Below are 12,934 nucleotides of genomic sequence, written 5' to 3'. Positions count from 1 at the left end.
GTATGGTATTTTAATGGATTTATTATTTTCACCGTGCGTGCGCGCACCCAGGCAGGGTTCTTCGTGTTGAATTGCCACCGTCAGCCGCTGTGCGGCCACTGCATCGCATCGAAAATGAAGCATCAAGTTTCAATATGGTTTTGAACGAAAGATTTCATTATGTAGAAATCATCGGCCACACCGTTTTGAATGAAAAACCAAAGCATTTTCATGAATACAATAATGATAACCATCTTAAGTCTCACGATAGGTAATATGCGGTCGAAGATACTTCCGGGGCTTTTAAATACGAAGAATGCTTTCAGTCCACCACAACATCACATCTGATATGTTTTGCATTAAGCCTTTGTTACAGGTGCCCCTGTTGTATCTTTAAACCGTATCATCCAGTTCCAGAGTAAAGTGTTAAAGAATTGCTCTATACTGATCCATTCTGGTTTTGTTCCGTTTTGTGCAATCATTGCGTATAGTTCGCCGTGATTCTGCGGCAACTTCTCCGTCACCATGGTTCGGCGGAGTAACCTAAACAGAATTCTGCAGGCGTTACTTACGCATCAGATATAGCTCTAAGTTATAATTATGTTATGAGGTGGCGGTATTACTATTACTGATTGGTGATCGAGTGATGGGAGAGACGGAAGCTGTCAAACAGCTGGAGCAGATTAGTTGCAAGGCCGTAGTCGACGCAAATGAAACATGAAGTCAGGCGACCAAGGTCACCGAGACTGCTGCAACTTCAGGTCGGGCAGCTGCAGCCAAAGTAACATGTACACGTCATCACTATCTAATTCGTGTACAATCCAAGTGTTATTTTGTTAGTCATGAGTTCCATATGGTTTATACAGAGTAGTTTTTCTACTGATGATGGAAGTTTGTTGCTTGGCTGTAGTTTCGAAACAGGAATTTTATGTTTTAAGGATGAAATTGGCGAGGCATGTAGCACGCGGGGGAACATGAGAAATGTGTTCATTTTAGTCGGAAAACCTGAAGGGAAAGACCACTTGGGAGAAGTAAGCATAGATGGGGTCGGTATTAAAATAAACCTTAGAGAATTGGATGTGGCGTTGATTAGATCTGCCTGCCTCTGAATACGAAGCATCGTGGTTGTTTGTGAAGATGGTAATGAATTTTGGGGTTAATTTCTTGATGAGTCGAGAATTTGGTAGCTTGTCTAGAAGACTGTGCCCCTTGGAGTTGTAACAACACTTGTGTTTGGCAATCCTCTAAGAGTACGTTTATCTAAATAGTACACGTCATTGTAAATAGTAACGCAGCGCTCTGGCTATTTGAGTGGTTAGAAAATCAGCTATTCCTTTTTTCTTTCCATGTATTGTGCTCTCTTGTCGACCGCTTGGGCTCTGTCATTACATCAGATTAAATTCATACCATAGCGTTTATGTAGAAATGTTTACGGCGGTGAAAAACTGATCTGCGAAGAGAGTAGTCTTGTTTGGTTGCCCACACTTCACACAGCAAGAGCGTAGCGAATGTAATACTACTGAGAAGTTTCACGGCTGGACGAGCCAGCCACAACTGTGAGTCATGTTCTTCGGTATAAAGTAACAGCTAGCGATATTATTGCGAAATCAGCCGACGCTGACTCTGAAGAAACATGAAACATTTAAGTTGTGACTAACAACAGCCTGACACTAATACAGCAGGAGGTATTCTGTAGTATGGACCACGAGGAAGAAGTTTGGTTTGGGTAGACCAAGAACATGTCCTTGGGGCTGCTGCAGTGGCCCTAATCCGTGTAGTAGACAATGATGTTAACGCAAAGGGCCCGCACATCTACCAAATGTAGCATAGTTGTGAGTGTGCATACAGAAATGTTCAGCTATTTGTTGTTATATTGAAAACCGTGTGTCTGATAACAGTCAAGATGTTTGGATAGCAAAATAACAGCTGACTGTTTTCGTTGTACTAGGTGCTAAGGAATATACGTCATGTCTATTTTCGTACATTTTATGATTTATTGTCTTACTTGCACAATTAATAAAAGTATTGGCGAAATATTTGTCTCGCTATCCGTCAGCCCGCCTGCCTGCATGTTTTTTTCCACATTACCGACTATACTAAATTTGTATGTGATTTGTGAGGAAAATTTATTTACTAATGAATTGCAGTTATGAAGTCTGGATGATTTTGATTACTGGGTATGCTTCGTTTTCGGAAGGCATCGGATTACATTCTCGGTCCGATAACCGGATTTTGTGATACGCTTCAGTGGTTTCGTAATTTTCCCTATTTCGTCCATGAAACTCTGAGACCGCGTTTTAAGTAGACTGCTGCCGTGTATTTCCACATCGTTCACATCACCCTACCACTGGACGATGTGCTGTTGAGAAAGAACCTCTTTCTTTTCGAGACTCTGCACGAATTGGAGAGAAAGCCAGTTATAAAAGTATATTTATTGTAAAGAGATGTCTGCATAATGACGTGAAGACAGAGTAGAGATAACTTTCAAATCGCAGCGTGTATTAAAATACCTGAGTTCCGAGAACAATAACAGCACAATGAATTCAGTGGGTAGATTTGAAAAAATTCTTCGGACCAGTTTGTTGAAATATGCGCATTTCTTTTGTGGGACACACATGGCGCAAATGAGGGCCCAGCTGAGTAACGACACAGTGACAAGTCTGTGGCACCGAACATCCCGTCCGTACGCGGATGTTCAAATAGTGGAGTATAAAAACCTGCGTCTTCTTCTGTTTTGAATTTCAGCTTGCTTCGTGCAGCAGTGGCTTTTGTGGTGCAGCTGTTGAACAGAAACGGACTGAGTCTACCTGCCATTTGACATAATCTAGAATGTTCTATAAATAGTTCATGCCGGGTAGTGAGAAGATGGAGCAGGTTGCATTAGGATGAGTTTTGTAACTTTTACGCTTTACAGAATATTGATAAATAGATGAAATCAGTCAGGATTGTATGGGCGAGGCGCGTAGCACGTATGGGAGGGATGAGAAATGCATACAAAGTTTCAGTCAGAAAAATATAAACCGGAAAGAAAGAGATCTTTTGGAAGACCTAGATAGGGATGTTAGAATAACAGTAAAAAGGGATTTAAGTAAATCGGACGTGAGGGTGTTGACTGGATTTATCTGACTTCTGATGTAGTCCAGTGGCTCTCATGAACACTTTAATGAACCTTAAGTTTCCATAAAAGCCTGGGAATTTCTTGACCAACTGCGCAACTGTTGAAGTCTCAAGAAATGCTTTGCTGCTTGTACGCCTATGTTCTGTTTCAACATTGTCTAGAAGTACTTCCGAAATAGACAACTCGTTGGGATCTGTTATAAGCAAGTTCAGTTAAATACAGTCCGGAGATAGCCCCGTACCCTTGTGCCGCTGTTGCGTGCCAACAGCGGCGGCAGCGGTCGCGCTATCTTTGTCACTCTCTTGGGATGAGGTCGCATTCTTGTCTGGGCGGGCTCCATACTTCGTTTCCTACTCCTTCGTTTCTTTCTTTCTTTTTGTTTGAAAGCGACGCACGAAAGCACGTGTGTTTCTTCACTCTCGTTCTAAAAAGACGGACCCCGAACACGAAGACCTCTTAGTTTGGGGTTGTCTCTGGTGTTCTGAAGGAACATGTAAATAGTTCTTTGGGACTTGACGAACTCCTTATGAGTGTCCGTCTGTCCCCTGATTTCACTGCGGACTTTGTTATTATAGACATTAATTCACAGATTTTTATGAAACTCAGTATGAATAGGCATTTTTGAAGATGACTGTCTTCTGGGTTGTTTCGCCAAATAGTCTGGTATAAGTTCACCGAAGTCTTTAGATGTGCATACTGCCTCCATTATCATCACCCTTATGATGGATGCGGAAAGCACCTGTCCCATTGCCACTTTGTCTCCACAAATCCCACATGGACTGACCTGGGCGCGAACCCTGTTCTTCGCGGTAAGAAGCCGCCTGGGCTATGGCGCGGTACTTGGTTAGTTTACTTCAAACCTGCGCGGTCTGCAGATCTTCCAAACATTCGACAAGATCGCTAGATGGTATGACGTCTCTTAACAACTAGCGTAAAAGTGCATAATGTAACTGCACACTATGAGCTACACGCTGCCTACAAACCTATCCCTCACGCCGCGACTTCGGGACCGCTGTAGGACTGCGTGGTCGCGTTGTAAAGGTCCCAGTCTCTGGTCTTCAAATGGAATGTTTTGCCGGTTCGTGAGAATGAACCATATGGGATTCTGCTGACGAACTTCAGTGACAAAAAGAATAGAACAGAGCTTCAAACTACATTAGTTCTTAAAAATAACCTTTCACTTCCTTTTTTTGTTGTAAGACGTGAAATTTTCTCAAAGGCAGCTTAATATGCTTAGTAATAGCTACAGACGTAAACCTAAACTTTTCTTCCTTCTAAATTAAGCACTTTGGCTAAGCTATGCTCCGTAGAGCTACTTCTACTTTCAATAGGCGTGAGGCAGTTTTCCCCCGAGAAAGGGCTCCTGAGATCTGAACATTCAAATAATAATTTATTAATTAATTTATATGATTACGATAAGTCAATAATGTGGTCTACTCCGTACACATCAAAACGAAATATTTAAAAAATAATTCTCAGAAGTGTGGTACTTGTAAATATGTTCTGTGTATAATACGAATAAACGTGAGTAACATTAACTAGAATAAGAATAAGTCTGTTTCAAGATTTCTGTCTTCTGGGTTGATGCGCCGTGTTGTATGTTTACCAACGTTTCAGAGGTCATACTGCCTCCGTCATCAGGGCGGTGAGTATGAAGATTTCTGTCTTCTGGGTTGATGCGCCGTGTAGTCTGGTCGATGTTAACCAACGTTTCAGAGGTCACACTGCCTCCGTCATCAGAGTATGAAGATTTCTGTCTTCTGTGTTGTTGCGCTGTGTAGTCTGGTCGATGTTAACCAACGTTTCAGAGGTCATACTGCCTCCGTCATCAGAGTATGAAGATTTCTGTCTTCTGGGTTCTTGCGCTGTGTAGTATGGTCGATGTTTACCAATGTTTCAGAGGTCATACTGCCTCCGTCATCAGGGCGATGACAACCCAGAAGACAGAAATCTTCATACTCACCGCTGTTAAAACCTAAAATCATACAAGTCAGATAACAAGTATTAACGGATGAGCTCCTTCAAAAAGAAACTCGAAATTTTTTTGTTGGAGTACCGTTGTCGTCACAGTTTGGCTTTGGAATAATTTTATTCTGTTTGCTGTCTTGTTTAGTGACAAACACGTTCGTTCAGGAGCGTATTGACATTTTGTTTTGTTTTGCAACTGCTCATATTGTCAATGTTGATCAGTCGCATTGGCTTTCTTGTTATACGTTGTGTAAAATGTTTCAGACTTAATACCCAACGAAGAACCATTGAAACTTCAGTCCCGTATTACAGCTTCTCATTCGTTCTCGTAATGAACGATACTGATTGACTAACTATCTCAAGAGTTAATTTAAATACTAATGTTACATGGCACTGAATACCCGTAAAAATAAATTATCAGAGTATGTGTGTAATAAACCTACCATTAGAAAAATATTTAAATTTAGGCAGTACTGTCATGTTTACTCGACATGACATTTAATGGTTTTGTTGAGATGACGGTGTTCTCCTCAGTATGGCGTAGGTTTAACGAAATGCTGGAAAGATGCTTGTGGTAGACGTAGTGTGATCTTTGTAAAAGTTCAATTGCGTGTGTAATAAATTCGAGTCGTGCCACTGATACACGCAGCGTAAGAAAGCACGGAGTGAGAAGTGTTGTGTAAATAGAGTTCACACTGTTAAATCGGGCCTATTTGGCAGAAAATCGATGCTGCATGTTACGATGGTTTCCGAATTTTCATAAGTTGCGTTTCTGTGATAATACCACTAGTGATGTTACCTCAGTTTATTTACGTCATATAAGAACCTTGTGGTAGAGGACAAATTTCATCCCGTTTTAAGCCAGGGTAGCTCAGTGAGCGTGGCTAGGGGTTGGACGACCGGCGTTCAGTCTGTCGTAGGGGCATGGAATTTTGTCTTCGCCGTTGCATGCACACCGCCAGTAGAGTTCATTGAGCCACTTATCTGTGGCTTGGGCTAATGATGCGGTAGTATGAAGCTGACTGTTGGCTCCATCTGGTTCTGTGGCTGGAATTAAGGGATGCTTTACATTAGCTACCACTTGAGAATTTATGGTGCGCTGCTTGGGGACAACTTTTACCTTGCCTTCCTTTTATCCTAATAGCTCATATTTTTGCGTAAATATCGTTAAATAAATGCGGTTCACGCGGAAGTGTTTAAAAACACGTCTTGTGAGAAGAACGACGGGTTGCTGCTTCTGCAGGGGGAAATTTTAATTTAGACTTTATATTAATATGGAAGGGCTGTTTGCGACAGATTACACAGAGTGACAGGATAATTAGTGAATGGAAGGAATGTGAAACGGACTGATCGTGACCTGCTCTAAGAATCGCCTAGAAGGCACTTAACGTGGGTTGACGGGGCGAAAGGAAACTTCGGATAGTCTGAAGATTTCTGTCTTCTGGGTTGTTGCGCTGTGTAGTCTGGTCGATGTTTACCAACGTTTCAGAGGTCCTACTGCCTCCGTCATCAGGGCGATGAGTCTGAAGATTTCTGTCTTCTGGGTTGTTGCGTTGTGTAGTATGGTCGATGTTTACCAACGTTTCAGAGGTCATACTGCCTCCGTCATCAGGACGATTCATCACCCTGATGACAGCCTAACAACCCAGAAGACAGAAATCTTCAGACTATCCGCTGTTAAAACCTCAAATCATATATTTTTTGGGTCATAATTTAATTCCCCCCCCCCGAATAGAAGCAGGAGCCCTAACCACTCGACCGAGACGTTTTGTTGCTGTTGATCAAGTACTCTGATTTGTTTCTTTGTATGGCAGCGTGAGGGCCTTAGATGTATCTGTGAAACGTCTTGTCGAGAGAAACTACGTGTAATGGAGCTTGAACTGAGCACGGGACAACCGAATGGAAAGTAAGAATACATAGCTTTCTTCATCTCAGTCTGAACGACCTTGATTACTGTCCCACTCTCCTTTTTTCTTTTGTTCTGGGTTTGTGGTTTCATTCTTATATAATTTGTGCTCGAAAAGGGTGCTCTCGTGATACCAGGTGCCATTGTGCATCGTTGTCATCAGTTATGCCAACGATTTTATTGTTTACTATCCAACGTTCAGGGGTGTCCATTATTGCTCCTCTGAATGATTCTTAATACATTAGCAGTGTAACTCTTTGCTGCCAGTAACACAGATGAACGTCGTAAATTGAAATGCCATCATCTGACGCCGTAACATGCAAAATCGTGGAGAATAAAATGTGGATAAATGTAATGATTTGATAGCCTGTGGGACGTGTAGCACGCATGAAAGAGATGAACAGTGCGTACAAAGTTTGATCGGAAAACTTGGAGGGAATACACCAGCTGTAAAATATTAAGCGTAAATGTGAGGATAATATTTAATTTTATTTTAGTGAAATCGGGTTTGAAAGTGGACACGGTGATGAACCTTCGAGTTTCATAGAAGGTTGATTTTAGATGAAGACGCTGTGAAGACTTTTACTGGATGTGTTTAGATTAGAATGGGGGTTTGTAAATACGGTGTTGTACCTCTGAGTTCCGTAACAGCAGAGAATTTCTTGAAGTGCCGGAAGCTCGGGTGCCCAGGTTAAGCCCTATATCGTGGATGTATAGTTCAAACCCTGAAAGGACGAAGAAAACATCGCAAATTTACTCTAAGTGTATTGTGGGAAACGAAGCTAATAGCCTGCGTGTGTTGTGGGCGAAATGCTAGGTTAGCTATTGATCATCAAAGTGACAGGCCTACATTTCGTTAGCGGCACTGTGGTTTAGAGTGCAATAATTATTCTATTTTTTATGCATGTATGAGATTTGAGGTTCAGACGTTGGTGACGTTCCTGTTCGCTATCATGCGCTATATTTTGAGAAGAACCACATTGTGTGCAGCGTGCTGTTGTGGCAAGAGAAAGTTGCCGTAGTCAGCAAATTGCCAGGCTTCAGCTTTGCATGAGGCTTTATGCCTGTTGATCGATTGGTGGGTGTATGGAGTCCTGCCGCACTGTTACCATAAGAAGAAAACTGACGTAATGTAAGCAGGCTGGTTTCTGCAGTACAGATTGTATTTGTACATGCAATGCAGAGCGTCTGGGGTCTAATATTGATCTTTGCAGTTGTTAGCCGTTGCAAGGAAGACGTAGCCTACTTTAAAATTCGTAGGATCGTCGGTTATACGAAATCAGTTTTGCATTAAAATATTTTCGTTATCGTATAAAATCGACATGCTTGCTTCCATCAGTCCAGAGTGTTCAAAAATTTGATTGTATCTCTTGATTTATATGGGCGTGGAAGTAGAACATTTTGTTCAGAACTGGTACGTTTTATGGAAAAATTTCATTGTGGTCTTTATTTCCGTTCTGTGAAGTTTACAGTATACTGATTTAGTAAGTTTTCTGTTAAAAACTACACTGATATGGTCATCATGATGATCTGTTTGGCATAAAATTTCTTTATTACCATTTTATGTAGAATGAACTTCAGCTAGGCTCTGTTCGTAATTTTCTTTGATTTGTGAGGTAGTGTTTTTATTGTTCTGGAATATAAACGATCTTACTGCGTAAATATGCATGAGTTAAATTTACATAAATTGTATGAAACCATTAAATTATTTTTATTACAAAGTCGAATTTGGGCCGTACAAAATATGTCGGTGGCCTGCAGCTTAAGTACCCGTGGAGTGTATGAGTTAATTCTCTGTTGCACCCATTTCTTTAGAGCATGGCGCGACTTTATCTTGAATTAGATATAACTGATATGAGACAATAATTGACATTTTTATGTCTCGTTGCTCTCAACGGGTCGTTCCCCTAGTAAATAGACATGCAAACCAGTAAATTATGTAACTTATGAAAGAAAAGTAAGCCGACTAAATGACTAATCCTTTGGTGCTGTGTCTCCTTTGAGCAATGACTAATATTTCTGCTTTTGATAAATGTGACAACATGAATTTGGTCTCATTACCAATTCATATTTTAATCCTTTAAATCCCAGTGGTTGCATGGACAACCAGTAGCTCCTTATTTTGTATTTATGAGTGTCATACGATTCTCAACGTAAACAGCGATTATTTCCGTAAACGACATTAACCACCTGATCTTTGTAGTGGAATAGATTTGTGTTTTGATTGCTGTTTGGATTGGATCCTTAAATATTATTTAGACGTCCTTCGATTTAAAGGTTCTGAGCCTACGTTACTTTCGTCGAGTTATGTTCTGTGTTTGAAAAATTAGACTTCTTTCTGAAATAAACTGCGATAGCAGTAGGCTTAATTGAAGCGGGCAGAATGCAAAGGTAGCCTTTGTGTGTGTATTCCAATACCAACTACACATTTCAACTTTATTACCACTGGTATTTGGCTCATGATGGATTAGGAACTCTTCCAGGGCTGTTTTTATGTGTCTGAGGTTTATTTATCCTGTAGCAGATGGAGTTTGCTTGGGTGTTCCTGTGGTTTAAGAACTTTCATATTGCTCCTATTATAGACGTGAAAGTTGACAGTCTTGCCGTTCTTGAAGGATAGGTAGGTACTGAATTTAATTGGGCGCATTTTTTTGGGTGAAGGTTGTGTTTTTGTTTATAACATTCTTTGCAAGAATTTGAATCCACGGAGGATAATCTAATTAAATGACTCCGACGTGCAATTCATTAGCCAAAAAGAAACGTTTGAAAAATGTAAAAATAACAGCTGTGTCCAGCACATACAGAATAAGCAGTAAGAAGATGCTGTCAAGGATAAAACATCGTAACAGTGTTAACTATGAGAATGTAGTGTTGCCAGTTTGTGGTCGCCATGTTGTTCTGTATTTAACATGGAACTGCACGTAACACTTTAGGCAGCTCTAAGGTATTATAATGATAAGAAACGGGGGCCTAGTGGCTCCCACCTCGGAAGGTCGCATGGAGTGAAGTTTGCATTGTTATGGGAAGAAATTAGACGGCATGAACGTGAGGCGACATTAAATGCCATAGCCTTAATGAAAATGCCCTGAGGATTTGTCACTCAGCTCAAGAGTTATTAGGTGTGGGCGTACTCAGACACATGGGGGCTGTAATATGCCTAATATGAATGTATCATTTTACAAGGATGAAACGTGATCACATGTAGTTGACACGAAGTCCTCGGGTAATTCCTGGGGCGTGCTCGTACTTACCCTGTCTTCCGAAGATCACAGTTAACTGTGGCATTTTTCAAGAATTGAATGGAGGGTATCTATTGTTGCTAGACGCTGTAGTTTGGTCCAGTATCAGCAACAGGTGCAGCTGTCACGGCTTGATTGTTGGCCTCTGCTCCGCACCCCCCGCCCTCCCGATCGATACATCTTGTAAACGTTCAGACCCCATTAAGATGACGTAATCGATACAGCGAATTTTGTGTTTCCATCGACTGTGTACTTTCAGCTTTATAGTGAAAGAATTTGTTTATAAAAAGGTATGTTTGTTGTTTGTTCCTCGTCCATGTTCTACGACTAGAAGTCAAGACATGTAAATGAAGTACGTAGTAGTTCCGCTTTCGCAAGTGGCCTCTTCCTCTCACGTGATCCAACCAACATCCTATTTTAGTTTCTCAGCTTTCCCATTTATGATCTTTCCCCGCGAATTTCGTCATCCTCAGTTTTAGATACCTTCTACATTTCCCTTTCTTTCTTACTCTACTTTTCCTTTATTTATCTGTCTATTATCTTCTGTCTTTGTTCTTTGTTTCGAAACCACGTGTTTTGTCAACCATTTTATACCACCATTTTTCATTAACGTATTTTTCAGAAGTTAGAACTCTTACTTGGAAAGTCAACTTCTTTTTCCGCTGTTACTCTGTTGCAGTTTCGTAGATACAGCGTTAGCTCAGCGAGACTGATCCACGTTTTTCTCGGCTGTGGTACCGGCAGTCCTGAAAGCATTTTTTACCGGAATCCTGGATGAGAGACGCTACTCTACATTAATCATCGTCAGAGAAATAATGTTCTTGAGGAAGCTGAAGGCTTCATACGTATGCAACACATCCCTTCCGAGAACATCGAATGAACAGGCGCTATTTAAAAGTTTGTGTAGCGTTAGAAGCAGCTTCCTGTTCTAGTTTGCTGGGCATGTTTGTTATACAATATCCTACCCCATCGCACTACTGCAGATTCGGTACGGAATATCCTTCCCATTTTATTTTCTATTTATTTTTTCTTTCTAAGATGGACTGAAGGTAATCACACGAGTACTAATTTGTCTGCCAGGCAGACCGTCTACTATTCGCAGAGTAAGTCAAAAGTACCTGCGCAACTTTGGATAACTGCAACCGTGTTACCTGTAGCCAAAATGTGCTGATATCAGCAGATATCTGTAGAGCGTAACCTCAAGTTTCGTTTGTTTGTTGTAGTTCTTCACATTGCCGCTGAGAGCGCTTGTGAATTGTTGAAAACACAATTGAGACTTATAGTGGCGTGGAAAGAGCACAACGTGTGTTCTGGTTCGAACCAACGAATTCTCTTCCGTAATTCTCTAAGATCGTTGTGTAAGGATGGGTGGTAAACGTGATCCTTAATGTATCCCCACAAGAAAAAATCTACTGGTGTGAGATCCGGTGAACGAAGTGGACAAGCGATTGGACCTGTTCGCCTAATCCACCGACCTGGGAAGTGGAGATTCAAACATGCTCTGACTTCTGTATGGAAGTGAGGAGGTGTAATAAACAAACACTGTTTAATCCTGGAACTTATTTAGTGGAAAATAGACTGCTTTAATTTCATTTTATATTCATACATTTCTGTCACAGATGGTAGGAAATGAATTTCGTTTGTCGACAAAATATGTGCAGAATGACGTTAATGCTGCTAGAAAAGAGAAGAAGAGGAAGACATTAAAAAGATAGTCTGAAGGGAACAATGCTGAAAACAGGATTTAGTTTCTCACGGCAGTGAGTATGAAGATTTCCGTCTTCTGGTTTGTAGCGTCATGTAGTCTGGTAGAAGTTTACCAACGTTTCAGAGGTCATTACTGCTTCCATTATCGGGGTTCTTCAACCACGAAAAGAGCCATCTTAATGATGAAAATGTGCACAGCTTGCTTTGACTTGGGATTTTGAGTGATAAATAGACCTGCGCGGAATATGCAGTTGCATTGCGCTCATTACGTGTAGCCTGTCTCAAAGGAAAGAAACAGCCCAAAAACTTGAGGTTAGGTTATAAGCAAATTTGTACTGCCTTGCCTTGAGCATCTGGATATTCTTAGTAAGGCACAAAGCAAAGCTGCTCCAGACGAATCAGTTACTGTTAAGACTGATGATCACACATGGCTCGCATGTTCTAATACTTCATGCCAACAAGAGTATAGCATTTTGGCGAGGAAATGTGAAATCACTCAATATGCCTGTTATGGAAATAGTTTGATGCGATATTAATCAAACTGTGTCGGCTCTTGATGAAGTTCAGTGACTGTGTATAGTATTGTCGATGTTGAATCTGTTACCGAAGACTTATTTACGACACATAATCAGAATATTAGTACGTTATTCTAGACGTGCCGGGTTGAAATATAAACCCGGAAACCAGCTATTATGATGACTGATATTTTTCGTGGTTTTACCCGGTATACTCTGGTAAATGTCGGGATGGTGCCTTAAATTAGACCGCTTCCATATCATTTCCAATCAATTCATTATTTATCTTATCAGTCGACGATACATAGCCTGGGCTGCTAACAGCGCCACAAATACACAAATCAACAAAAAGATAAATAATATTGACAGCACAAAAAATACCGTATAATTCTGCGTCTCCCACTTCTGCAGTATCTGATGTTTGTACGCGGAAGTTGGACCTAATCGGACAGACCTGTCTATTGTGTAATATTCAGTAGTTTCGGACAAGTACGTTGGCCTC

The 12,934-nt window shown here is 41.0% G+C and overlaps 1 protein-coding gene across 7 annotated transcripts in view; it reads left to right on the top strand.

Moving 5' to 3' along the window:
* LOC110829533 (uncharacterized) overlaps positions 1-12,934 on the top strand; it is a 108,167-nt gene that overhangs the window by 30,011 nt on the left and 65,222 nt on the right. The window lies entirely within an intron of this gene.

Source organism: Zootermopsis nevadensis, unplaced genomic scaffold (genome assembly GCF_977971745.1).
Source record: "Zootermopsis nevadensis isolate Lab colony 2312 unplaced genomic scaffold, Znev_1.0 Znev_ptg000022l, whole genome shotgun sequence".
Classification (NCBI taxonomy): Eukaryota; Metazoa; Arthropoda; class Insecta; order Blattodea; family Termopsidae; genus Zootermopsis; species Zootermopsis nevadensis.
This window is presented reverse-complemented; position numbering and strand designations above follow the sequence as displayed.